General features: G+C 39.9%; 1 protein-coding gene, 1 non-coding gene and 1 pseudogene across 2 annotated transcripts in view; all 3 read left to right on the plus strand.

Annotated features, from left to right (window-relative positions):
* Positions 1-27,434, plus strand: part of CUNH11orf49 (chromosome unknown C11orf49 homolog) — a 189,093-nt gene that overhangs the window by 52,841 nt on the left and 108,818 nt on the right. The gene's annotated exons all lie outside the window — the stretch shown is intronic.
* LOC111724418 lies at positions 2,719-2,841 on the plus strand (annotated as a pseudogene).
* Positions 23,470-23,576, plus strand: LOC111724444. The gene has a single exon (XR_002772743.1). It is a non-coding gene; the product is annotated as a U6 spliceosomal RNA (small nuclear RNA).

Consider the following 27,434-nt stretch of genomic DNA (forward strand, 5'->3'; position numbering starts at 1 on the left):
TTTTTGAGATAGAGTCTCACTTTGTCTCCCTTGGTAGAGAGTGCTATGGCATCATAGCTCACAGCAACCTCAAATTCTTGGGCTCAAGCGATAATCTTGCCTCAGCCTCCCTTGTAGCTGGGGCTACAGGTGCCCGCCACAACACCCAGCTGTTTTTTCGAGATGAGGTCTCATTCTTGCTCAGGCTGGTCTTAAACCCATGAGCTCTGACAATCCACTCACCTAAGTAAGCTCTCAGTCTTATTTTTGCTCCTTTGATAATAATCTGTCCTGTATCTCTGGTTACTTTCTGGACCTTTCTCCTTAGTCTGATTTTTGATAGGTTTGCTTTTCTTTATATTTAGACTATGTGGTATTCTTGGTGCTCCTCGAAATTGTAGCTTGATGTTTATAAGTTTGGGAAAATCCTCATTTATTAGGTCTTCAGATTTATTTCTGTTCTACTTTCTCTTTTTACTCCTATTGGGATTCCAATTACACAAACATTAGACTCTACTTTTCATGATGTCCTTTGTCTCATATGCACTTTTTTGTATTTTCCATCATTTTTTTCTTATATACTTTATTCTGAATACTTTCTTCTGATCTATTTTCTAGTTCATTCTCTCTTCATTTGTGTCTGATTTGCTGTTAGATCCATCTGCTGAGTTCTTAATTCCAATTATTGTATTTTTTAGTTCAAAAATTTCTGTTTGGTTTTTATTTGTTTCTTTGCTACATCTTATCTTTCATTTGCTTGAATGTAGTAAAAAGCATGGCTATTACAAAGCTCATAATTTTTTTATCTGGATTCCCTGTGTTTCTGCTGTCTATTCTCTCTTTTCCTTTTTTAACTCTATAGTCTTTTTTTTTGAGATAAAGTCTCAAGCTGTTGCCCTGGGTAGAGTGCAGTAGTATCACAGCTCACCGCAACCTCAAACTCTTGGGCTTAAGAGATTCTCTTGCCTTAGCCTCCTAAGTAGCTGGGACTATGGGTGCCCACCTCAATGCCCGGCTTTTTTTTTTTTGGTTGCAGCTGTTACTATTTGCAGGCCTGGGCTGGATTCGAACCTGCCAGCTCAGTTGTATGTGGCTGGCACCTTAGCTGCTTGAGCCACAGGCGTTGAGCCCACTCTTACTATTTTTATTCAACACTGTACTGGAAGTTCTAGCCAGTGGATCAGGCAAAAACTTTAAAAAAGAAACTGTCTTTATTTGCATGTGAGTCAGTTGTTTATACAGAAAAGCCCATGGTGGCTCGGTGCTCGTAGCTCAGTGAATAGAGTACTAGCCACGTACACAGAGGCTGGCGGGTTTGAGCTGGCCCAGACCTGCTAAAACAATAATGACAACTGCAACCAAAAATAGCCAGGTGTTGTGGCAGGCGCCTATAGTCTCAGCTATATATATGTATATATGTGTATATATATATATATGAATATATAAAAATTGTATGTTTATATTCTAGCAAAGAACAAACAGAAATTTAAATATAAAGAACTGGCTCACCACCCCTACTCAGTGGTTAGGGCACCAGCCTTATGCACCAGGGATGGTAAGTTGGAAACTGGCCTGGGCCTGCTAAACAATGACAACAACAACAAAAATAGCGGAGTGTTGTGGTGGGCGCCTGTAGTCCCAGCTACTTGGGAGGCTGAGGCAAGAGAATCGCTTAAGCCCAAGAGTGTGAGGTGCTGTGAGCTGTGACGCCACAGCACTCTACCAAGGGAGACATAGTAAGACTGTCTCAAAAATACAAATATAAAGAGCAATATCATTTATAATAGCATCAAAAGTATAAATACTTAGAAATAATTCTGCAAAAGATGTGTAAGATATATACAACAACGTAAATTATAAAATATTGTTGAGAAATTAAATAAATGGAGAAATGTACCAACTCCCTAAGACTCATTATTGTTATGATCAGAAGACTCAATATTGTTAAGATGTCAGCTCTCTCCAAATAGTTGTATATATTCAGTGCAATCCCAATCAAAATTCAGCATATTTTTGTATAGAAAATGTCAAATTAGGCTCTGTGCCTGTGGCTCAAGTGGCTAAGGCACCAGCCACATACACCTGAGTTGGCGAGTTTGAATCCAGCCCGGGTCCACCAAACAACAATGACGGCTGCAACCAAAAAATAGCTGGGCATTGTGGTGTGCACCTATAGTCTCAGCTACTTGGGAGGCAGAGATAGGAGGATTGCTTGAACCCAGGAGTTGGAGGAGGATTGCTTGAACCCAGGAGTTGGAGGTTGCTGTGAGCTGTGATGCCATGGCACTCTACCCAGGGCAACAGATTGAGGTTCTGTCTCAAAAAAAAAAAAAAAAGGAAAAAAAAGAAAATGTCAAATTAATTCTAAAACTTACATAGAAATACCGAGGACCTAAAATAGTGAAAATAATTTTGAAAAAGAACAAATCTGGAAGAATTATCATAGATGATTTTAGAATATATTATAAAGCTAAATATAAAGCTAATGATTAAGACAGTGTAGTATTGACACTGATATGATTAGATCAATGGAACAGAATAGAATCCAGAAATAGACCCAGACAGATACGGTCAATTAATTTTTGGCACAAGTACATAAATTATTCAGTGGAGAAAGGATAGTTTTTCAACAGATAATGCTGGAATAATTGCAAAAAAAATTATTAATGTCAATCCATTCTTTGTGCTGTATACAAAAACTAATTGGATCATAGACCCTAATATAAAACCTATAATTATGTCTATGGCCATACCATCCTGAACGAATGTGCCCGATCTCGTCTGATCTTAGAAGCTAAGCAGAGTCAGGCCTGGTTAGTACTTGGATGGGAGACCACCTGGGAATACCAGATGCTGTAGGCTTTAAGAAAAAGAAAGAAAGAAAAAAAGTAAGAAAACCCATAATTATGAAACTTCTGAAGGAAAACATAGGAGAAAATATTTTAGGTATTGTTCTTAGGGTCAACACGAAAAGTAAGATCCATAAAAGAAAATATTAATAAATTAGACCTTATAAAAATTGGAGTCAGTCTTTTCCAAGCTGCTACTGCTTTCCAAGTTTATGGAGTATTCTAAATTCTTTGTTGGCATCTCAACAATGTTCACAGCATCTTTACCAGACTGTATCTCAAGATACCACTTTCTTTGCTCATCCATAAGAAGTACCTTCTCATGAGATTGCAGTAATTTAGTCACATTTTCAAGCTCCACTTCTAATTCTAGTTCTCTTGCATTTCTACTACATCTGCAGTTATTTTATCCACTGAAATCTTGAACACCTCAAAAGTCATCCATGGAGATTGGAATCAACTTCTTCCAAACTCCCGTTAATGTTTCTTTTTTTTTTTTTTTTTTTTTGAGACGAAGCCTCAAGCTATATCCCTGGGTAGAGTGCCATGGCATCACGCTCACAGCAACCTCCAACTCCTGGGCCCAAGCGAGTCTCCTGCCTCAGCCTCCCAAGTAGCTGGGATTACAGGCGCCCGCCACAACACCTGACCATTTTTTTGGTTGTAGCCATCATTGTTGTTTGGCGGGCCCGGGCTGGGGATTCAAACCCACCACCTTAGGTGTACGTGGCTGGCACCTTAGCCGCTTGAGCCACAGGCACCGAGCCAATGTTTCTATTTTGACCACCTCTCATGAATCACAAATGTTTTTAATGGCATGGTGAATCATTTCCAGAGGTTTTCAGTTTACATTGCCCACATCCATCACGAACCACTATAAATGGCAGCTATAGCTTTATTTCATAAATAAGACTTAAAAGTTGATCCATAGGCTGAAGAATGGTTGACATGTTAACAAGCATGAAAACAGCATTGATCTCCTTGTACATCTCCACCAGAGGTCTTTGGTAACCAGGTGCATTCTCAATGAGCAGTAATATTTTGACAAGAATCTTTTTTTTCTTCCTAAGGAGTAGATCTCAACAGTGAGTTTAAAATATTCTGTAACCCATGCTATAGATGATTGTGCTATCTCCCAGGCTTTGTTTTTCCATTTCTAGAGCACAGGCAGAGTAGATTTAGTGGGATTTTCAGAATGAAAAATAAGCATTGGCTCCAACTTAAAGTCACCAGCTGCATTAGCCACTAACAAGAGAGTCAGTCTCTCTTTTGAAGCTTTGAAGTCAACTATGGACTTCTTTTCTGTAGCTATCATTTTCTTAGATATCAAGTCCTAGATGCCATCTTCTTCCAATAGAAGGCTGTTCTGCCTACATTGAAAATCTGTTCTTGGCTCAGCCTCTTCTGGCTCAAGTGGCTAAGGCGCCAGCCACATACACCTAAGGTGGCGGGTTTGAGTCCAGCCCGGGCTCACCAAACAATAATGATGGCTGCAACCAAAAAAATAGCCAGGCGTTGTGGCGAGTGCCTGTGGTCCCAGCTACTTGGGAGGCTGAGGCAGGAGATTCACTTGAGCCCAGGAGTTGGAGGTTGCTGTGAGCTGTGATGCCACAGCCCTCTACCAAGGGCAACATAGTAAGACTCTGTCTCAAAAAAAAAAAAAAGAAAGAAAAAGAAAATCTGTTCCTTAGGGTTCCCACCTTCATCAATTATCTTAAATGTTCTGGATAGCTTGTTGCACCTTCTACCTTAGCACTTGCTACTTTACCATGCACTTTGATGTTATAGAAACAGCCTCTTTCCTTTAACCTCATGAACCAACCCCTGCGAGTGTCATGTTTTTCTTCTGCAACTTACTCACCTCTCTCAGCCTTCATGGAATTGAAGAGAATTATGGCTTTGCTATGGATTAGGCTTTGGGTTAAGGGAATATTGTGGCTGGTTTGATCCTTTTTTCAGACCACTGAGCTTTCTCCATATCAGCAATAAGGCTATTTCACTTTCTTTCTTTTTTTTGAGACAGTTTCACTTGGTCACCCTGGTAGAGTGCTGTGACATCTTAGCTCATAGTAACCTCAAACTCTTGGGTCCAAGTGATCCTCTTGCCTCAGCCTCCCAAGTAGCAGGGACTACAAGTGCCTGCCACATCACCCAGCTATTTTTTAGAGACAAGGTCTTGCTCCGGCTCAGGTTAGTTTCAAGCCTGTGAGCTCAGGCAGTCCACCCATTTTGGCCTCCCAAATGCTGGGATTATAGGCATGAGCTACTGCACCCAGCTTTTTTTTTTCTTTTGAGACAGAATCTCTCTCTGTCACCGTGGGTAGAATGCTATGACATCATCATAACTCACAGAAACCTCAATCTTTGCCTCAGCCTCCCTAATAGTGAGGACGATAGGAACCTGCTATGAAGCCCAGGTAGTTTTTCTATTTTTAGTAGTGACAAGGTCTCGCTCTTGCTCAGGCCGATCTCAAGCTCCTGAGCTCAAGCAGTCCACCCACTGCAGCCTCCCAGAGTCCTAGGATTACAGGTATGAGCCACTAGGCCTAGTGTCCCTTTCTTCCTTATCATTTATGTATTCACTGGAATACGATTTTAAGTTCCTTTAAGAACTTTTTCTTCACAACTTTTTTTTATAACTTAGCTAACTGTTTGGCTTAAGAGGCCCAGCCTTTGGCATGTCTATGCTTTCCTCACTAAACTTAATCATTTTTAGCTTTTGATTTAAAATGAGAGACCTGCAGCTCTTCCTTTCATATGAATACTCTGAGACCATTATGAGGTCATTAATTGGCCTAATTTCAATATTGTTGTATCTCAGAGAATAGAGAGGCCCAAAGAGAGGGAGATGGGGAGATGGCCAGTTTGTGTAGTAGTCACAACATTTATCGATTAAATTCAACATCCTTGGCTCAGCACCTGTGGCTCAAGCGGCTAAGGCGCCAGCCACATACACCTAAGGTGGCGGGTTCGAATCCCCAGCCCGGGCCCGCCAAACAACAATGATGGCTGCAACCAAAAAAATGGCCAGGCGTTGTGGCAGGCGCCTGTAGTCCCAGCTACTTGGGAGGCTGAGGCAGGAGACTCGCTTGAGCCCAGGAGTTGGAGGTTGCTGTGAGCTGTGATGCCACGGCACTCTGCCCAGGGGGACAGCTTGAGGCTCCGTCTCAAAAAAAATAAAAAAATTCACCATCCTTGGCTCACTGCCTATAGCACAGTGGTTATGGCACCAGCCACATGCACCGAGGCTCGAAGGTTCAAACCTGGCCCAGGACAGCTAAACAACGATGGCAACTGCAACAAAAAAATAGCTGGGTATTGTGGTGGACACCTATAGTCCCAGCTACTTGGGAGGCTGAGGCAAGAGAATTGTTCAGACTCTTGGAATTTGTAGTTGCTGTGAGCAGTGATGTCACAGTACCCTACTGAGGGCAACATAGTGAGACTCTGTCTCAAAAAAAAAAAAGAACAATTCACCATCCTTTATGGGCACAGTTTGTGACACCCAAAACAATTATAATAGTAACAGATTTATCACAGATCACCATAACAGATGTAATAATGAAAAAGTTTGAAATATTGTGAGAATTATCAAAATGTGACACAGAGAAATGAAGTTAGCACATGCTATTGGAAAAATGGCACTGATATACTTGCTCAACACAGGGTAGCTACAAACCTTCAATTTGTAAAAAATGCAATAGCTGTGAACCGCAATAAAGTGAGGTACAATAAAATGAAGTATGCCTGTAAATGGCATACTACATGTGTTATTCTGTATAGTGAATTTTATTTTTCAGATTATATAAGTTGTATATATTTTAAGGTTATTACTATGACATTTAAATATACCCAACTATATAAGTAAAATCTTTTCACTCTTTCTCACACCTGCAAGTATCCCATACACCAAATAAAACGTTTTTAGACTACATGCCCCAATTTGGACTAATGAAAGTATGGTCATCATATGCCAGAGCATGAATTGGGGAATGAGCATGGTGTTGTATACCTTCCTTCTCTATTGTTTATTCCTCCCTTCCCACATGACAGTCCCATAAGAAATGAAATAAAGTTGTCTCAGCACCTGTAGCACAGTGGTCACGGTGCCAGCCACATACATCGAGGCTGGCGGGTTCAAGCCCGGCCTGGGCCAGCTAAACAACAATGGCAATTGCAACAAAAAATAGCTGGGCTTGTGGCAGACACTTGTAGTTCCAGCTATTTGAGAAGCTGAGACAAGAGAATTGCTTAAACCCAAGAGTTTGAAGTTGCTGGGAGCTGTGATGCCACAACACTCTACCAAGGGTGACATAGTAAGACTGTCTAAAAAAAAAAAAAGAAAGTTGACATCTGGAGAATAATTTAGAAATATTTTAATTATTGGGTGGCGCCTGTGGCTCAAAGGAGTCAAGTGCCAGCCCCATATGCTGTAGGTGGCAGGTTTAAACCCAGCCCCCAGGAAAAAACTGCAAAAAATAATAATTATTATTATTCAAGATTATTAAGCTTGATGGTGTAAGCAAAACCTATTTATTTTTTTTCTTAGGAATCTAAATCCTCTCATTAATAAGTTAAACTCTGTAATTTGCTAAACATCAGTTTTAGAGGCCAGGCATGATGGCACACACCTGTAATCCCTACACTCTGGGGGGCTGAAGTGGCAGGATTTTGAGCCCAGGAGTTTGAGGTTGCTCTGAGCTAGGCTGATGCCATTGCACTCTCGCCTAGGCAAGAGAGTGAGACTCTGTCTCAAAAAACTAAAAAAATAAGTAAATATCAGTTTTGTGCCCTGTGGGCTACTTAATGGAATAAGAAAGTATTCAAGATCTCTTGTGTTTTTTCTGTAGTTATAAATTCCATCAAGCTAGCCTATTTATTGCAACAGTTGAGAACTAGAGAGCTGTTCATTTGGCAATTGGCAAGAGGTGTTTGAAGAAAGAAAAATATCTTTCTGATATTTTGTTCAGGAATTTTGGAATTCAGAATTTAGTCATAAACAACTAGATTAATGTGTTTAAATACCTTGAATCACTCTTAAATCATTCCTTGTTTTGTAATCTTAGAGATAGCTAAAACAGTGGTTGGAAATTCTGTTGTGGATTAAAGATCATCAGAATCATTATCCGCTAATGGGCAGAGTATTTGAGGTGATAGGTAAATACCTGTGTTAATCTGTGGTTACTTTGTTGTATATGAGGAGGAAAGTAGTTGGCAGTCATGAGAGTTCTTTGGAGTCTTCTGGCTGTATTTTGCAGGCATTTATTTCTTTTATTAAAAGGCTACCCAAGATATAACAAGAACTGTTAGTGGCAGTAGATGGTATTCATTGTGAGTTTGGGATATTGACATGCCAGGTGGTATAAAATAAAACACGTGGATTTCCTTTTTGCCAGCTGCATCATTTCTAGAAAGAACTTACTACTTTTCTTACTTTCTTTCTTTGTTGTTGCTGTTGTTTACCTATTGGAAAAACTGACCACTATTCTGGTTCTAGCCAAATCTTGGTCATGATTAGCCCTAATATCTCTTGGGGACCAAAGAGCACCTGGTCATCCTAAAGGCCTTTATCCTCAGTGATTGATGCTCATCTCTACAGGCTCCTCCAAGCTCTCCTCTCTTTATCCTGAAGCACCTTTAAGCATTTCTGCATGGCTACGCACTCACATCTATTATACCTCCTTCTCCTTCCTTACTGAATACTAGTTTTCCCAGCTCGCAACTCTAAGAAGGAGCTTTATTTCAGAGTAGAAAGGGGCCCCCATATGTGGCCTATTATATCCATATCAACTTGCTTACCCTTTTCAAACAGCTATTGTCTTTTAATAGGGTCCTGCCTGGCAGGGGGAGTCCTTAATTCCTGCCATATAAGAATGGGCAGCTTGAGTTACAGCAAGCTGCAGTTTGGTGCTCTGATCAAAAGGCCTCTGTTGTTTTAGGGTTTTTTTTTTTCCTCCCTCTCTTTCTCTTTCTATATCCTGGGCTAATAATTCAGCACAGCAAGGTCATTACAGGCTTTGAATTGAGAGCTGAGAGTGTTAAATTACTGACCTAGAATAAAAGAGATCTGGGGGGCTCTCAAGAAAGATAAAGGGATTCCAGCTAGTAAAGTGCAAGCCCAGCAACCTCACTTCTTAGCAATATTATTTTTTTTAATCCCTTCTGTCTCTAAAAGTCTTTTCTAGGACAAGGAGAGATCTCCTGCTGGAGAAATTAGGTTAGGAACTCAGTGACATCTTTGGAGAGTTGTGGTCCAGGTGCTTGCAGCTTATGGGCACCTGTGTAGCTGTCCTTTTTGTCTCCCCTCCTTGTCAATATTTTACTTTTTTTTTACTCTGCTCTCTCAGCCAAATATTTCGTTCTTTAGGTCATATATATTTATATTTCAGCCAAAAGTTAATATCCCATGAAAGGATTTTAGACATGTGAAAAATGTCAGGCACTATTCATAACCTCTGAAAAATATTGACTCCCTAAGACTAATATTTTTAGAAAAACCCCTGAAATCAACTTTCACAGATTTTTCTCTACAGCAAAGTAATAATGATAACTAATTGTCTCTGAATGTGTCAGGCATTACACAGCATGCATTATTAACACATTTAATCTTTGACAACCTTATGTAGTAAGCATTCCTATTATCACTATTTAAAGATAAAAAAAAATTGAGGCACAAAGTGATTAGTTACCTGGCATAATGTCATACAGCTAGAAGATTTGCCCTTACTAGAGCCTCTCAAAATTTAATGTGCATGTGAATCACCTAGGTATCTTGTTAAAATGCAGAATCGGATTTAATGGATCTTAGATGGGGCCTGAAATTCATTTTTTTTTTTTTTGAGACAGAGCCTCAAGCTGTCCCCCTGGGTAGAGTGCTGTGACATCACAGCTCACAGCAACCTCCAACTCCTGGGCTCAAGCGAGTCTTCTGCCTCTGCCACCCAAGTAGCTGGGACCACCAGCACCCACCACAATGCCCGGCTATTTTTTGTTTGCAGCCGTCATTGTTGTTTGGTGGCCCGGGTTAGATTCGAACCTGCCACCTTAGGTGTATATGGCTGGCGCCTTAGCCATTTGAGGCACAGGCGCCGAGCCATGACTGGCTATTTTTAGAGGCAGGGCTCTCACTTTGGCTCAGGCTGGTCTCGAACCTGTAAGCTCAGACAATCCACCTGACTCAGCCTCCCAGAGTGCTAGGATTGCAGGCATAAGCAACTGTGTCCAGTCAGGCCTGAGATTCTGATCTTTAAAAATTTTTTTCTTTTATTTATTTATTTTTATTGAGACCAGGTCTCACTTTGTAGCCCTCGGTAAGTGCCATGGCATCATAACTCACAGCAACCTCCAACTTCTGGGCTTAAGCGATTCTCTTTCCTCAGCCTCCCAAGTAGCTGGGACTACAGGTGCCCGCCACAACGCCAGGCTTTTTTTTTTGTAGAGACGGCGTCTCACTCTAGCACAGGCTGGTCCCAAACCTCTGAGCTCAGGGCAGTCCACCCACCTTGGCCTCCCAGAGTGCTAGGATTACAGGCATGAGCCACCATGTCCAGCCCTGGGATTCTGATTTTTTTTTCCAGTTTTTGGCAGGGGCTGGGTCTGAATCTGCCACTTCTGGTATAGGGGGCCAGTGTCCTTCTCCTTTGAGCCACAGGTACTGCCCTGAGATTCTGATTTTTTTTTTTAAATTTTGCAGTTTTTTTGCTGGGGCTGGGTTTGAACCCGCTACCTCTGGTATATGGGGCCAGCACCCTACTCCATTGAGCTACAGGTGCTGCCCTGAGATTCTGATTTTTAACAGACTCCTAAATGGTGCCATGCTGCTGTCCTTGGTCCACATTTTATATAGCACAGTCATCATCATTTTTTCTTTAGAACTACTCAATATTTTTTTGTTTATAACTTCCAACTTCTCATTCCACTAGGCAGTTCTATAAATATATATACTGAATATTAGATGCCATTATTTTACTTTATTACTTTATACCTGAACGGGCGCCTGTAGCCCAGCTACTTGGGAGGCTGAGGCAAGAGAATTGCTTAAGCCTAGAGTTGGAGGTTGCTGTGAGATGTGATGCCATGGCACTCTACTGAGGGCAATAAAGTGAGACTCTGTATCTAAAAATAAATAAATAAATAAATTATGGGCTGGGTACAATGGCTCATGCTTGTCATTCTAGCATTCTGGCAGGCTGAGGAGGGTGGATTGCTTGAGTTCAGGAGTTAGAGACCAGCATGAGCAAGAGCAAAACCCTATCTCTACTAAAAATGGAAAAACTAGCCAGGTGTAGTGGTGCATGCCTGTAGTCCCAAGTCCTACTTGGGTGGATGAGGGAAGGGGATTGCTCAAGCCCAAGAGTTTTAGGTTACTGTGAGCTATGATGATGCCATAGCACTCTAACCAGGGTGACAGAGTGAGACCCAGTCTAAAAATAAAAAATAAAGAAATTATGGTAAGGCAAAGCTTGGTAGTACGTCCCTGTAATCCTAGCACTCTGGCAGACGGGTGGATTGCTTGAGCTCAGGAGTTGGAGACCAGCCTGAGCAAGAGTGAGACCCCTGTCTCTACTAAAAATAGAAAAAAATGCCAACACTGTGGTAGGCACCTGAAGTCCCAGCTCCTCAAGAGGCTGAGGCAAGAAGATCATTTGAGCCCTAGAGTTTGAGGTTGCTGGGAGCTATGATGATGCAATAGCATTCTACCCAGGGCCACTGAGTGAGACTGTCTAAAAAAGAAAAATAAAAAAAAAAATATGATAAAATGTTATTTACTATTGTAACTATTTCTGAGTATATAGTTCTGTGGCATTGAGTATACTCGAGGTTGTTCAGCAACCATCACCCCTCTCTGTTTTCAGAAAATTTTCATCTTCCTAAGCTGAAACTCTGTACCCATTAAATTCTTAACTCTCTATTCCAGTGGTTTTAAACCTTCCTAATGCCATGACCCTTTAATACTGTTCCTCATGTTGTGGAGACCCCCAACCATAAAATTACTTTCGTTACTACTTCATACTTCATACATTCATAACAGTAGCAAAATTACAGTTATGAAGTAGCAATGAAAATAACTGGGCATTTTGTCACCCTCTGTAGAGTTATATGGCATCACAGCTCACAACAACCTCCAGCTCTTGAGCTTAGGCAATTTTCTTGCCTCAGCCTCCCAAGCATCTGGGACTACAGGCACCTGCCACAATGCCCAGCAGTTTTTTTGTTGCAATTTGGCCAGGGCTGGGTTTGAACCCTGTACCCTCAGTCTACGGGACTGGTGCCCTACTCACTGAGCCACAAGCACCACTGAATTTCCTTCCTTTTTAAGGCTGAATACTATTTCATTATATATATATAAATCACATTTTGCTTATCTTTTCATTCTGTCTGTCAGAGGACACTAGGATGGCTTTCACCTTTTGGCTATTGTAAATAATACTGATGTGAACATGGGTGTATATATACAAATATTTGTGTCCCTGTTTTTATTTCTTTTGATTATACACCCAGAAGTGGAATCGCTGAATTATATAGTAATTCTACCAATGTCTTACTTTCATTCTGAGGTACAAGTTTACATTCAAGTTACTCTTTGTGTCCCTTTTTTTTTTTTTTAAATTTCTTACTTAAACTAAATCTTTCTAAGTTTGTCAGGAAAGGGAATTGTTAATATGGATAAAGGTCTTTGTCTATTACTGTTTTGTAAGGTTCAATCACAAAAGAGTATTGGAAAATATTCTTTGGTCTTTAGAAGGCTAGTAACTGGTTAAATGGCACCAAGTAGAGAATTATACAGAGTGTCCCAAAAGTCCCCCTAAAGTTTATACATAGGGAAAATTGCAAATTGTAGTTAAATGCTTATGTCACCAAGAAGTTTTATATGAATGAATTCAAAATCTCGCTGGACAAACAGGTGTTCACGGAAGCCCCATATTAAATTTTTGTTCTTCCTTTCATTATTTATTTATTTTGAGACAGAGGCTCATTTTTGTCACCCTCGGTAGAATGCTGTGGTGTCACAGCTCACAGCAACCTCAAACTCTTGGGCTTAAGTGATTCTCTTGCCTCAGTCTCCCAAGTAGCTGGGACTATGGGCACCTGCTATAATGCCCAGCTATTTTTGTTTTTTGTTGTTGTCATTGTTTAGCAGACCTGGGCTGGGGTTCAAACCTGCCAGTCCCGGTATATGTGGCTAGTACCCTAACCACTGAGCTATGGGCGCCAAGTCAGCTGATTCTTTTTCTGGGATAGAATACTGAATCATTAAGATAGTAACTTTAGGCTCGGCGCCTATAGCTCAACCGGCTAAGGCGCCAGCCACATACACCTAAGGTGGCGGGTTCGAATCCCCAGCCCGGACCCACCAAACAACAATGACGGCTGCAACTAAAAAAAAAATAGCCCGGGCGTTGTGGCGGGCACCTGTGGTCCCAGCTACTTGGGAGGCGGAGGCAGGAGACTCACTTGAGCCCAGGAGTTGGAGGTTGCTATGAGCTGTAATGCCACAGCACTCTACCCAGGGGGACAGCTTGAGGCTCTGTCTCAAAAAAAAAAAAAAAAAAAAAGATAGTAACTTTAAATCAGGCCAGGTTCAGTGGCTCATGCCTGTAATTCTAGCACCCTGGGAGACCAAGGCAGGTGGATTGCTTAAGCTCAGGAGTTCGAGATCAACCTGAGGAAGAGCAAGACCTCGTCTCTACTAAAAATAGAAAAACTAGCCAGGTGTTGTGGCAGTTTCCTATAGTCCCAGCTACTTGGGAGACTGAGGCAAGAGAATCACTTGAGGGCAGCACCTGTAGCTCAGTGGGTAGGGTGCTGGCCCCATATACTGAGTGTGGTGGGTTTAAACCCGGCCCCAGCCAAACTGCAACAAAAATATAGCTGGGCGTTGTGGCAGACACCTGTAGTCCCAGCTACTCAGGAGGCTGAGGCAAGAGAATCACCTAGGCCCAGGAGTTGGAGGTTGCTGTGAGCTGTGATGTCACAGCATTCTACTGAGGATGATAAAGTGAGACTTTGTCTCCACAAAAAAAAAAAGAGGATTACTTAAGCCTGAGAGTTTGAGGTTGCTGTGAGCTATAATGCCATAGTACTCTACCCAGGGCAACAGAATCTTATTCTGTCTCAAAACAAAACACTTTTAAATCATGTATGACTATAGTGCTCTTATTTTAGAAGTTCCTAGTTAATGTAAAGAACTTGAACCTGGACAGGTAAAATAATACAAAATAGCTTTTAACTAAAGATAGAGAATGAATACTTGAAAAATATACATGGGTTTACCAGTAGATTTAGAAGATAAGTATACATGACTACTGAGAGAAACTGCGTTTATTTTCTAAAATGTGAGACCAACTTTGGAAATAAAACAAAATAATGAAGAAAGGGTAACTCTGGAAATAATGATAGTAAAGTAAAATAAAGTAAAGTAATATAGGACTTGAGATAACCATGAAGAGGTGAATAGAATCAGTAGCAGCAAGTCCCATGTGAGTAGCTCTAAAAGAACAAACTCTGCATCTCCAAATCCCTTCAATTTTATTATCATTTGGAATTATGATCGAGTCCAAGAAGACTTGGCCTATTACTAAGACATTTGTATGAAGGATTGTTTTCAGCCGAATTGATACCATCTTGAGTAAGAACAAGGGATGATTGTTTGAGAATTACTTGTTGGACTTTGAACCAGGAAAGTTTGATAAATTTAACACTTCCAACTCTTGAATTAAGGGGTACTGAGGAAGGGGGTTGTAACATTTAAGAGACCCATGAAAATGATGTTGGGCTTTCAATGAAATTTGCAGATGATACTAATGGGAACATGTTTGAAATCATAGTGAGAATAGAAGGATGATATCAAAGGACCTAAAAGCTATAGCTGCATGCAGAAAATAGAATAAAATATACCTAATGTTATCTAGCCAGGTGGGGTAGTGCATGCCTGTAGTAGTTCCAGCTACTTAGGAGGCCAAGGTAGGAGATCACTTGAGCCCAGGAGTTTGAGACTACAGTGTGCTACCACTGTGCCTGTGAACAGCCACCCACTGCCCTGTGCCTGGGCAACATAATGAGACCCCATCTCTTTAAAAAAATATTTTGTAGCGCAATACAAATCACAGCTATTCAATGGGTAGGCAAAACTTGGAAATAAATTAATATTGAATTGAAAAAGCTAAAGAGGAAAATAGACAAGATATTAGATGAAAATATGATATGTAGTCTGGTGGTACAGAAAAATCACCATGGGCGAGGAATGGCAGGATCCGCAGAAGACTAAGGAAGACTTTACCTGCAACTGAATTCCCCTTCGGTAGCAGAAGAAAATGGTACAGAAAAGTCAAGCCAGTTGGCAGAGGAGATGAGATTAAAAGATAGAATTAAAGAGAAAGAAATTAACAGATGACAGGTTGAGAGACCACATAAGAAAGAATGTGAGATGTTAACATGTAGCAGATGGTGAGATATAACTGAAATGCTATAACATCATAAAGAGAAACAGTCTTTGTCCAGAAAGAGAAGTTTCCCCAGAGAAAGCATGAAAACACGATTACTCTGGATTTCAAGTGAAACTAAGCAAGCTCTTGGAAGCTCTGTTATTAAGAGCTCAACTTAGAGGCCTTATAGAAACAAGATAACCAGAGGTTTGTGATAATTGCTTTAAAACATGTTTTATTACATATTTAACATAGAACAGTATAGAATATTTGAGTTTTTTTAATTCTTTCACACAGAAAAGAAAATCAGATACAGAATATTTGGAAGATAGGAAAAAAATCAATAACAAGCCAGCAACACTAATATAATGAATAAATACAATTTATATCTCTTAATTTTTAATCATTTTCCTTATGTAGATCTACGTTAAAGTAATTAGTTTGATGATGCTCTCACAATTTCGTTTCCATTTTTAATAGGCATATAAAAAACATTTTTAACTTGTACCTTCTTTTTATAATTTAAATTTCTACATGCTATAAAAGGTATATATGCAGTAACCTTTTCCCAGTGCTCTATGCATTGATTTTCCATCCTGAGTCACATGTATTTCCCTGTTCCTACTGGCCTAGGGTAACCAACCTCATAAAAGAGCTGTTTCTTCACACTTAAAGCTGCAAGGGGGGAAGCAGATGTTAAGGAATCATCCTCTTTCTTCACTGCTACTGGGTGGGTAAGGACTTTACGTGGTAGGTATGCAATTGGTAGTTTACTGTAGTATGCCAGGCCTTCAGTAATAAGTTTTGAAGTTTTCATGCTTCAGGAGGGAGTTTGAAATATTTTTTAACTCCAGCAGGGTTTTAACTAAATTATAAACAAAGATCCAATGGGGGGGGAGGGGGTAATTTACTTTCAGACAGACAGTATATGAGAACTAGGTCCTTTGTATAGTCTTCTTGAGGAGAATTTGCTTGGTGATCACCATGTCTAAAAACAATCTGTTTTTTTTTTTTTTTGAGACAGAGCCTCAAGCTGTCCCCCTGGGTAGAGTGCCGTGGTATTACAGCTCACAGCAACCTCCAACTCCTGGGCTCAAGTGAGTCTCCTGCCTCCACCTCCCAAGTAGCTGGGACCACAGGCGCCCGCCACAACGCCTGGCTATTTTTTGGTTGCAGCCGTCATTGTTGTTTGGCGGGTCTGGGCTAAAAACAATCTTTTAGCAACAGCCCAGGATGGGACAAGTGCTCTATTCCACTGCTATTTTTAGAAGATTCTTTCTGGAGTTTGGTGACAGAAGGGCACTTTAAGCAACCAAGGAAAGAAACCTCAGCATTGCTTATGCTTCCAATTGTAGAAGCTTTTCATAGCTGTCAGGGCCTGTGAGGCTATCTCATGAGATTGTCTCTTTATAATGCAGTAAAATATGATCTCACTGGTGCCATAGTCTGAAAACTAGCTCTCCTACTAAGGATTACTGAGGCAGAAAAAAAAAAGTCTTGGTATGAAATGCCAATGCTTTAGGGTCTTAGAGTGGTCTGATAAGCTGATTTTTTTTTTTTTTTTTTTTTTTTTGCTGTTGCAGAAATTACAAATCTTACTCACTACAGTGGCAGCTCAGTTTTTTTTTTTTTTTTGAGACAGAGCCTCAAAGCCATCACCCTGGATAGAGTGCTATGACATCACAGTTCACAGCAACCTCCAACTCCTTCTGAGTTCAAGTGATTCTCTTGCCACAGCCTCCCAGGTAGCTGGGACTATAGGCACCCGCCACAACACCCAGCCATTTTTTGGTTGTAGCTGTCATTGTTGTTTGGCAGGCCCAGGCTGGATTTGAACCCACCAACTCTGGTGTATGTGGCTGGCACCTTAGCCACTTGAGCTATAGGCGCCAAGCTGGCAGCTCAGTTCTTACACATTGGTTCACTTATCTTTAGTACATGAAAATTGATTAATCCTTGTTGTATTTCTTCCTACACTTGAAATTTTTATAAGATGCCAGGGATCTTGGATATTTTATGTCTCATTATGTCTCTTGGATATTTTATGTCTCAGTGCTGGCAATGAGAAGGTGGAAAAGGTGTGTGTTCACACTTCTACTTATTTCTTTGTGGCCAGCAGAAAACCTACAATCAATAAACCCAACAATTCATTTGATGCATGCCTGTGGGCAGAAGCTCATTCTAAATACAATATATGTTAAAACCACATTTTGTCAAATTTCTCCTTAGATATAGGATCATGTTGCTCACTTTTTCCTATAGTTGGTGTATTATATATTTCAAAAATAGGGTTATAGATAACAACAGCTCAGTAGAGAATTAGAAGTTCTTAGAAATAACTGTATTAAACTTTTATGCAGAAACTTTTTTGTAGTACTCTATTAGAAAGATGCTGGCTGGCTTGGTGCCCCTAGCACAGTGGTTATGGCACCAGCCACATACACCAAGAGTAGCGAGTTCGAACCCAGCCTGGGCCAGCTAAACAACAATGACAATTGCAACAAAAAATAGCTGGGCGTAGTCCCAGCTACTTGGGAGGCTGAGGCAAGAGAATCGCTTAAGCCCAAGAGTTTGTGGGCAGCACTGTGACAGCACTCTACCGAGGGCAACATAGTAAGACTCTATCTCAAAAAAAAAAAAGAAAGAAAGAAAGAAAGAAAGATGCTGGCATAGGAAACTAATATTCAAGTATGTTGTCTAAACTACTTCGGGGTTCTGCAATATATATCAAGCTGATACACACCACTCATTTCTCTCAATAAGTTAGCATCGCCAAATTCTGTTGCAGATAGGCAATGGAAAGAAAAGATGGAAGGGCTTTATGCTGCATCTGAATTTCACAAGGAAGGAAAGAATGAATCAGGGATTCTTAGTTCAGGAGACCAAATCATGTCACAGGAATACATCTTTGGAGTTTGATGACATTTTGCAACACAAAATTCTAGTTTGCGAACCTGTTAGTAGAAAATATACCATGGAAGTTTTCTTTCCTTCCCTAGCAAGCCTCCTCAGTTAGAAATATCTTTTTTCCTTCTGCTTACAGAAGCAACAGAGGGTACTTTAAATCATGATTCTTCTCAAGATATTGTGAGTCTTTGATTTTATGTTTTTTCTTTTTTGAGACAGAGTCTCACTATGTTGCCTCCAATAAAGAGCTGTGGCATCACAGCTCACAGCAACTTCAAACTCTTGGGCTTAAGCTATTCTCTTGCCTCAGCCTCCTAAGTAGCTGGGACAACAGGCACCTGCCACGACTCCTGCCTATTTTTTGGTTGTAGTTGTCATTGTTGTTTAGCAGGCCCGAGCCGGGCTCAAACCCACCAACTTTGGTGTATGTGGCTGGTGTGTTCACTGAGCTATGGGCACCAAGCCTGATTTTGTATTTTTTTTTCAAAGGCTGATATGTATTCTGTGTTTATATCACCTTGGTATAGCCAGGTTGTACTGCATAGTTGAATGTGAACTTTCCATATTTTGTTTCTTGGTAGATCTATTTAGGATTCTTTGCCCCCCCCCAAAAAAAAAGCTTATCTCAGAACAGCAGAAGACAATCCTAATTCTACCAGAAGAGAAGACAGTTCACTCAAATGAGGTAGTCTGGCTTTAGAAAGAAAAAGGGAGATAAGAGAATGACCTGAGAAGACTCAGACTTACTGTAATCCAGTTCAACTGTGTAGGTCAAAGCATATTGGCTATTTTCAGTTTTGAGTAAGAGCAAGTAATACCTGGAGGATGTGGAGGGTTATAGTTTTGAATTTTTGCCTCTTTGCACATTGAGAATAAGCTGGAATATTTTACTTTGGTCCCCTTGTCCTTATTTTTATTACTTCTATTAGAATATGGATAGCTATTTATATAGATCTACTACATTTACGTTTATATTTAATTATTTCCTTGGTAGTCCATGTGCTACGGGCCACTTCACCAAAGTAATTTAAATTCTTGATTTTTGCTAGTTAACATTCAAAGTTAGGATGTTTGTGTGGTATTAATATCATAAGCAAATTTCTAGAATTTATATTTTTTGTTTTTCAGGAGAAAGCAGATACCACTTAGTAGAATTCTGTGTGATTTTTGCTATATAAACAGCCTTTATTATGAGATGAGAAAATAAAACCATATCAAAAATTTGTATTAGGTTAATGTATTTAAAAATACTGAATTATAAATCATTAATTTTTAATAGTTCCTGCTACATTTTCTTCCTTTATTTTTGGAGAAAATTACCCTAGAGTTAATTAAATATTAAGCTGATGGCTGAGCATGATTAAGCTGATGGCTGAGCATGATGGCAGTTGGGAGGCTAACTTGAGGCCAAGAGTTTGGGACTCTAGCCTAGGCAACTTAGCAAGATACTGTCTCTATAGGAAAAAAATATTTTTTAAAAATTAAAACTAGGCTCGGTGCCTGTGGCTTGAGTGACTGAGGTGCCAGCTACATAGACCTAAGGTAGCGGGTTTGAATCCAGCCCAGCCCGCCAAACAACAATGACGGCTGCAACCAAAAAATAGCCAGGTGTTGTGGCGGGCACCTGTGGTTCCAGCTACTTGGGAGGCGGAGGCAGGAGACTCACTTGAGCCCAGGAGTTGGAGATTTCTGTGAGCTGTGATGCCACAGCACTCTACCCAGGGGGACAGCTTGAGGCTCTGTCTCAAAAAAAATAAATAAATGAAAAATTAAAATTTAAACTAATAAAAAGGGATGTCTGTATAATTTAATTTCCTTTTTTTTTTTTTTGAGACAAAGTCTCATTCTGTGCCCTGCATAGAGACCTGTGCCATCTTAGCTCACAGCAACCTCAAACTCTTGGGCTCAGACGATCCCCTTGCCTAGGCCTCCTGAGTAGCTGGGACTACAGACTCCCACTATGCTGCCCGGATAGTTTTTCTATTTCTAGTAGAGACAGGGTTTCATTTTTGCTCAGGCTGGTCTTGAACTCCTGAGCTCAGATGATCCACGTGCCTTGGCCTCACAGAGTGGTAGGATTACAGGCATAAGCCACTGTGTCCGACCTTAATTTAATTATTGTTAAAAGTAATTGTTTTATTGTTAAAATCAATTTGAGGCCAGGCCTCAATCAAATGCGGCTCAGGCCTATAATCCTGACACTTTGGCAGACTGTAGAGGCAAGATTGAGGCCAGGAGTTTGAGAGCAGCTTTAGCAAGACTGAACCCCTGTCTCTACAAACAATAGAAAAATAAGGTAGGTAGGCATAGTGGCATGTACCTATAGTCCCAACTACTCAGGAGGGTGAGACAGGAAGATCTCTTGAGCCCAGGAATTTGAGGTTACTATGAGCTATGATGATGCCACTGCATTCTAGCCAGGGTGGCAAAGCAGGACCCTATCTCAAAAAAAAAAAAAAAAAAAAAGTAATAATAATAAGTAAAATAAAATAAATTTGAGACCTTTGCACTCAGACCATTTCATTTTGATAGATTAATTTATACCTTATAAGATTAAAAATGTATAATTCACAAATAAATTTTTATTTTGATATCTCTGGTTTTCTTGTGACTAGATGAGGATTCATGGATTTCTTGAACTTCTTATTTATCACAGGCTAAAAAGAAACAATCAGATCATATGAATTAGACAAAAGAATATTTGTGTTATGCTACCTTTTGCGTAAGAAAGAAGAAATAAAAATACAGTTGACCCTTGAACAATTTAGGGGTTAGGAGTGCCACCGCTCCACCATGTAGTAAGAAATCCATATATAACTTTGAACTCCACCAGAACATAACTACTAATAGCCAGCTGTTGACTGGAAGCTTTATCAATAACATAAACAGTCAATTTTTGTATGTTATGTGTATTATATACTCTACAATAAAGTAAGATAGAGAAAAGAAAATGTTACTAAAAATTCATAGGGCTGGGTGCAGTGGCTCAAGCCTACTGTAATCTCAGCACATTGGGAGGCTAAGGCAAGAGAATTATTTAAATTCAGGACTAGCCTGGGCACATAGTGAGATCCTGTCTCTACAAAAATTTTAAAAATTAGGCATGATGGCACACACTTGTAGTCCCAGCTCAGGAGTTTGAGGCAGGAGGATCATTTGAGCCCAAAAGTTCAAGGCTGCAGTGAGCTATGATGCAGCTACACAAAAGCCAAGAATGAATGACAGGGCAAGACCCCCATCTTAAAAAAAAAATCAGAAGGAAGAAAAAATATATTTACTATTGATTAAGTGGAAGTGGATCATCATAAAGGTCTTATTCCTTGTCTTCATGTTAAGTAGGGTAAGGATGGCTGGTCAGTGGCTCACACCTGTAATCTTAGCACTCTGAGAGGCCAAGAGGGGCAGATTACTTGAGCTCAGGAGTTTGAGACCAGCCTGAGCAAGACCCCATCTCTTTTAAAAATAGAAAAATTAGCTGGATGTTGTGGTGCGTGCCTGTAGTCCCAGCTACTCAGGAAGCTGAGGCATGAGAATCTTTTGAGCCCAAGAGTTTGAGGTTGCTGTTAGCTACGATGACACCATAGCACTCAACCCCAGTGCAACAAAGTGAGATTCTAAGGAAAAAAAAATTGTGCGGCAGAAGAGGAGTGGTTAGTCTTGTTGTCTCAAGGCTGGCAGAGGCTGAAGGGGTAGAGGAAGTAGAAGGGAAAGCAGAAGCCACATTGAATGTATGTAGTTTTATGGAAATACATCATAATTTCCATCTGACAGTTTAGCTTTTTTGTTTCTTTAAAAATGTTTCTATATGGTACCAATCTTTCCTCCACCATGCTTTAGTTGTAGTGCCCACATCATAGAAGGGTTCATGTTGTGAAAGACGTCAAAAGCAGTTGGGAATAATCAAAGCCCTTCTGCCAGATTGCCTAATGTCAGTTTGTTTTCTGGCACTGCTTCTTCTATGTCTTCTTCCTCTGGCACTGGCTCAGAAGCACTCATCTCCATCAAGTCATTTTCTGTTAATTCTTCTCGCATGGTGTCTATTAGCTCTTGAATTTCTTCAAGATCTGTATGTTGAAACTCTTTATCCCCTACCTTTTTTTGCCGTATCCACAGTCTTTTTCATGGTTTCCGTGATCAGATTTATTGTAAATCCTGTGAAGTCATGTACAACATCTGGACACAGTTTTCACCAGCAGGAATTTATTGTTTCAGGCATGATGGCTTTCATGGCTTTTCTGTAACAACAATGGCATCTTCAATGGTTTATTATAATCCTTCCAGACTTTCATGATGTTCTATCAGGGTTCTCTTCTATAGTATTGACAGTTCTTTCCATAGAGTGTAATGTGTAATGAAGGAGCTCAGGAAGTTTTACCCCCAAATATAACCTTGGTATAAATAGTATTTTGAATTAAAGGCCCTTACAGATCAACAGGAGTTGAAAGGGGCTTTCCCTCTGTCTGCATAAAACTGGACATACCCATCAAACGAATAATTGGCTTTCCTTTCTCTTCTCTCCCCGGTTATCTCAGTATAAGAAAGATTAACCAGACCTGGCCCAAATCATTTTAAATATAATATCTGTCTCTCAGGTTAATTTAATTTGCAGAGAGAATAATTTACAAGTCCTCCCATCCCTAATAACCATTTATAAACAGAATTACCTATATTTCTCATCTCCCACTCCCCTCTAAATTTCTGGACCCCACTGGGATACTGAGTAATCACTCAGATTGTCCCCTTGCATAAGGTAAATAAATTTCTTTCTCTTACTGATCTTTCAGCGAACCTTGTAGGGTGAAGAAAAGTTTCCTTTCATCCCTACAGTAATGAGCCTTTAAAGTCCTTATGAGCCCATGACCTAGAGGGTGAATTAGAGTTGTTGTAGTTAGGGGTATGTAGACCACTTTGATATCTTTGGTGTTGAACTCATGAGGTTCTGGGTAGCCAGAGGCATTGTCCAATATCAAAAAACTTTAAAAGGCAGTCTCTTACTGGCAGGGTACTTCCTGACTTCAGCAAGCATCAATGAAACCACTCCAGAAAAAGGGTTCTCACTGTCCAGATTTGCTTGTTGTACATCCAAAACTGGCAGCTGATGTTTTATATTTTCCTTTCAAGGCTTGAGAGTTAGCAGCTTTATAGATTATGGAAGTCCTGATTATAAACCCAACTGGATTTGTACAAAACAGTATAGTTAACCTCTTCCTGTTCTAAATCCTGATGCTCTCTTTTCTTCCCATAAGTGTCCTTTGTGGCATTTTTTATCCAGAGTAAGGTACTTTCATCTGTATTAAAAACCTGTTCAAGTGCTCACTTTGGCAGCACATATACTAAAATTGGAATCATACAGAGAAGATTAGCATGGCTCCTGCGTGAGGATGACATGCAAATTCGTGAAGCGTTCCATATTTAAAAAACAAAACAAAACAAAAAAATCTCTTCAGTAAGGTATCTTCCTCCTCAATAATTTTCTTTTTTCCTTTTCGTTTCTGGCTTTTTATTTTATTTTATTTTTTGAGACAAGCTCTTTCTCTGTTGCCCAGGCTGGAGCAGTAGCATGATTATAACTCACTGTAATCTCAAACTCTTGGGCTCAAGCGATCCTCCTGCCTTAGCCTTTCAAGTAGCTGGATCTAAAGATGCCTACCACTGCAGCTTGCTAAGTTTTTAATTAGGTAGAAGTAGAGGTCTTTCTATGTTACCTGGGCTGGTCTTGAGCTCCTGACCTCCCAAAGTGCTGAGATTACAGGCATGAGCCACTACATCTAGCCTCCTTATTAATATTCTTTTTTTTAATTTATTGAATGGTAACTATGTACATTAATGCACTTCTAGGGTACCTTATTAATATTCTTAATAGTATCTGGGAACTTGTCTGCTGCCTCTTCATCGGTAGAAACTGCTTCTCTTATTATTTTGACATTTTTAAAGCCATCCTTTGCTGGAATTAATAAATCCTCCAGCTTTAGGTCATTCACCTTACTTTTGCTTTAACTTGTTATATAATAATTTTACTTTTTCTCAAATCATATTAGAGTCTATAGGTATGTCTTCCTTATAGCAATCAGTGGGGTGTGGTGATGGCTCATGCCTATAATCCTCACACTTTGGGAGGCCGATGTGGGAAGATCACTTGAGCTCAGGACTTCAAGACCAGCTTGAGCAAGAATGAAACTCCATATCTGCTAAAACTAGAAAAATTAGCTGGGCATTGTTACATGTGCCTGTAGCATCCTAACCACTTAGGAGGCTGGGGCAAGAGGATGGCTTGAGCCCAGGAGCTGGAAGTTATACTCCAGTTACACTACACTCTAGCTAGGGAGACAGAACAAAACTCTGTCTCAAAAACAAACAAAACCCCCCAAAAAACATAAAAAGACTTCCTGCATTCTCAAAATGAGATAAAAAGATACTTCACAAAAAGTGCATGGGTTTTGCACCTGCTGGCATGGCTGCAGGGACTACTTCACAAATATCCTTTTCTTTTTTTACAGTGATCCTATAAAAAAAGGTAGATTCAACTTGAAATGGTAGATAACCACAGCTGCAGGCCTCAATCTATAGTACATATCAAACAATTTAACTTTTTCTTGTTAAATTTTACTTTTCTCTGCTTTTTTTTTTTCCTTGAGACAGAGTCTCATTCGGTAGCCCTGGATAGAGTGCTATGGTGTCATCATAGCTCACAGCAACCTCAAACCCTTGGGCTCAAGAGATGCTCTTACCTCAGCCTCCCCAGTACCTGGAACTATGGGTGGCCTGCCACTACGTCCAGCTAGTTTTTCTATTTTTAGTAGAGGGTTGGGTTTCACTCTTGATCAGGCTGATCTCGAACTCCTCAGCTTAAGCATTCCATCCACCTTAGCCTCCCAGAGTGCTAGAATTACAGGTGTGAGCTTTTCTCTGCTTCTTGAGAGCACTTCCAGCATCACTATGGGAATAAATGTAAGTCTCATTTGAGGTTTATATCATTGCATGAAACAATGAAAAATATAGGAGAACCATAAGAGATTTTCTTTTTGCTACAGTATCCAATTTACTGGAGAGATGAACTACTCATGAGGAGAGGGGATATATGCAACACTTGAGCTCACTGCAATATCAATGGGAAGGGACTGGGAAATTATTGTAGCAGTATAGCATGTACTACAGTTAATTTTATGCAGTTATGGTTTAATACTATATGTTTATGTTTGTTTACATTTCTCATAACTGCAATATGGTCTATAAATGTGTGCGTTAAGTTTTAATAAATTTAACTTTTTAATGATAGATTTGTATATACTTTAGGGTAGTAAATGATAAAATAGACTAATATATAAATATATTTTTTGCATTAATGACATAATATTTTTAAATTTTTTTCTCATCTGTTGCCCTGGGTAGAGTGCCATGGTGTCAGCCTCAGCCTAGCTCATAGCAACCTCAAACTCCCGGGCTCAAGTTATCCTCTTGCCTCAGCCTCCCAAATAGCTGAGACTACAGGTGCTCAACAAAGCACTCAGCTAATTTTTTTTTCTTTTTGTAGAGACAGAGTTTCACTTTATCGCCCTCGGTAGAGTGCTGTGGCATCACACAGCTCACAGCAACCTTCAACTCCTAGGCTTAACCAATTCTCTTGCCTCAGCCTCCCGAGTAGCTGGGACTATAGGCGCCCACCACAACACCCACATTTTTTGGTTGCATTTCGACTGGGGCCGGGTTTGAACCCGCCACCCTTGGTATATAGGGCTGTCACCCTACTCACTGAGCCATAGGCATCGCTTAATTTTTATATTTTTAGTAGAGATGTGGTCTTCTTGCTTATGCTGGTCTTGAACTCCCAGCTTCAAGAGATCCTCCTGGCTTGACCTCCCAGAGTGCTAGGATTACAGACATGAGCCACTCTGCCTGGCCCACCTTCTTCTTCATTTTTAAAATAATTTCTAAGCTACACAGTTTGCAAGTTTTTTCAAATTGTCATAAATCCCCCAAATTTTCCAATATATTTATTGAAAAAAATGCGCATATAAGTATGGATCCATGTAGTTTAAACTCATGTTGTTCAAGGATCAACTATATGTGCGCATGTCTGCTCATTTGAGAAATATGCACACAGGAACAATAAACCAATGAGATTCATTACCTATAGGGTTTTAGTGGAATGGAATGAAAAGATGAAAGTGGAAGGCTGGGTGGGTGGGTCATGCCTCTAATCCTAGCACTCTGGGAGGCTGAAGCAGGTGGATTGCCTGAGCTCAGGAGTTTGAGACCAGCCTAAACAAAATCAATACTAAAAAAAACTGAGGCAAGAGAATTGCTTGAACCCAAGTGTTGGAGGTTTCTGTGAGCTATAACCCCACAGCACTCTACCCAGGGTGACAGCTTGAGACTCTGTCTCAAAAGAAAAAAGATGAAAATGGAGTGAGGGAAAGTTCATTTATCTGAAAATAATTTTTGTACTTACTTTTGGAACTATGTTAATGTTTCATTTATACAAGTGATAAAAATATATATAATTGACAAAGTTGGAGGACCCTAAAATTGAATATAAGCTGCAACAAATGAGGAAAATTATATTTCAGACTAAAAACAACTCTAAACAAGCATTAAACCCTAATTAGTAGACTTCTTTTTCACAGAAATATGGGCTATCCATGTCAGTACATTTTAGGATTAAGCAAATAAGTAAACATATTATAGATAATATAAGCCAGATTTCTCACTGTGGGGAAAAAGGAAGTTTCAGATATGGAAAAGGGAAAGGATAAAATGTACTCTGTGGTGTTGAACTGAAATTGAATCAGTGTGAACTAATGGGGTATATGTATATAGGTAGATATATAGAAATAGATATAGAGGTGCATTTGCACATGTAGTATGTGTATATATAAAAATTTCATCTGTTTCTTAACCTTGTTTTCTCAGAGCATAGAAGCAGTGATACACATGGAGCAATAAACACACCTACATCTCAGTTTTAAACTCTGTTCTTTCCTAAAACCAACTGGGCCTCTCAGAGGAATGGCTGGTTCCGGGGTGGGACAAAGAAAGAACAAGATGATCCTGGAACATCTTACTCTGTCAAAAAGGAAGGAAGTAATCACAGAATTATGTGAACATGTTAAAAGGACATAGAAGTCAGCTTGAAGGGCTTCCATGGCCAAATCTGGGATCATTTGAGCATAAAAATAAATAATGATAGTAAAGGATTATGAACTGTTGAATAAAGTAAGAATCCATGAATCCACATTGATAATAAATAAGAAGGAAAAGCTCATCCTTATTGTAG

Source organism: Otolemur garnettii, unplaced genomic scaffold, assembly GCF_000181295.1.
Source record: "Otolemur garnettii isolate 467f Iridium unplaced genomic scaffold, OtoGar3 scaffold00001, whole genome shotgun sequence".
NCBI lineage: Eukaryota > Metazoa > Chordata > Mammalia > Primates > Galagidae > Otolemur > Otolemur garnettii.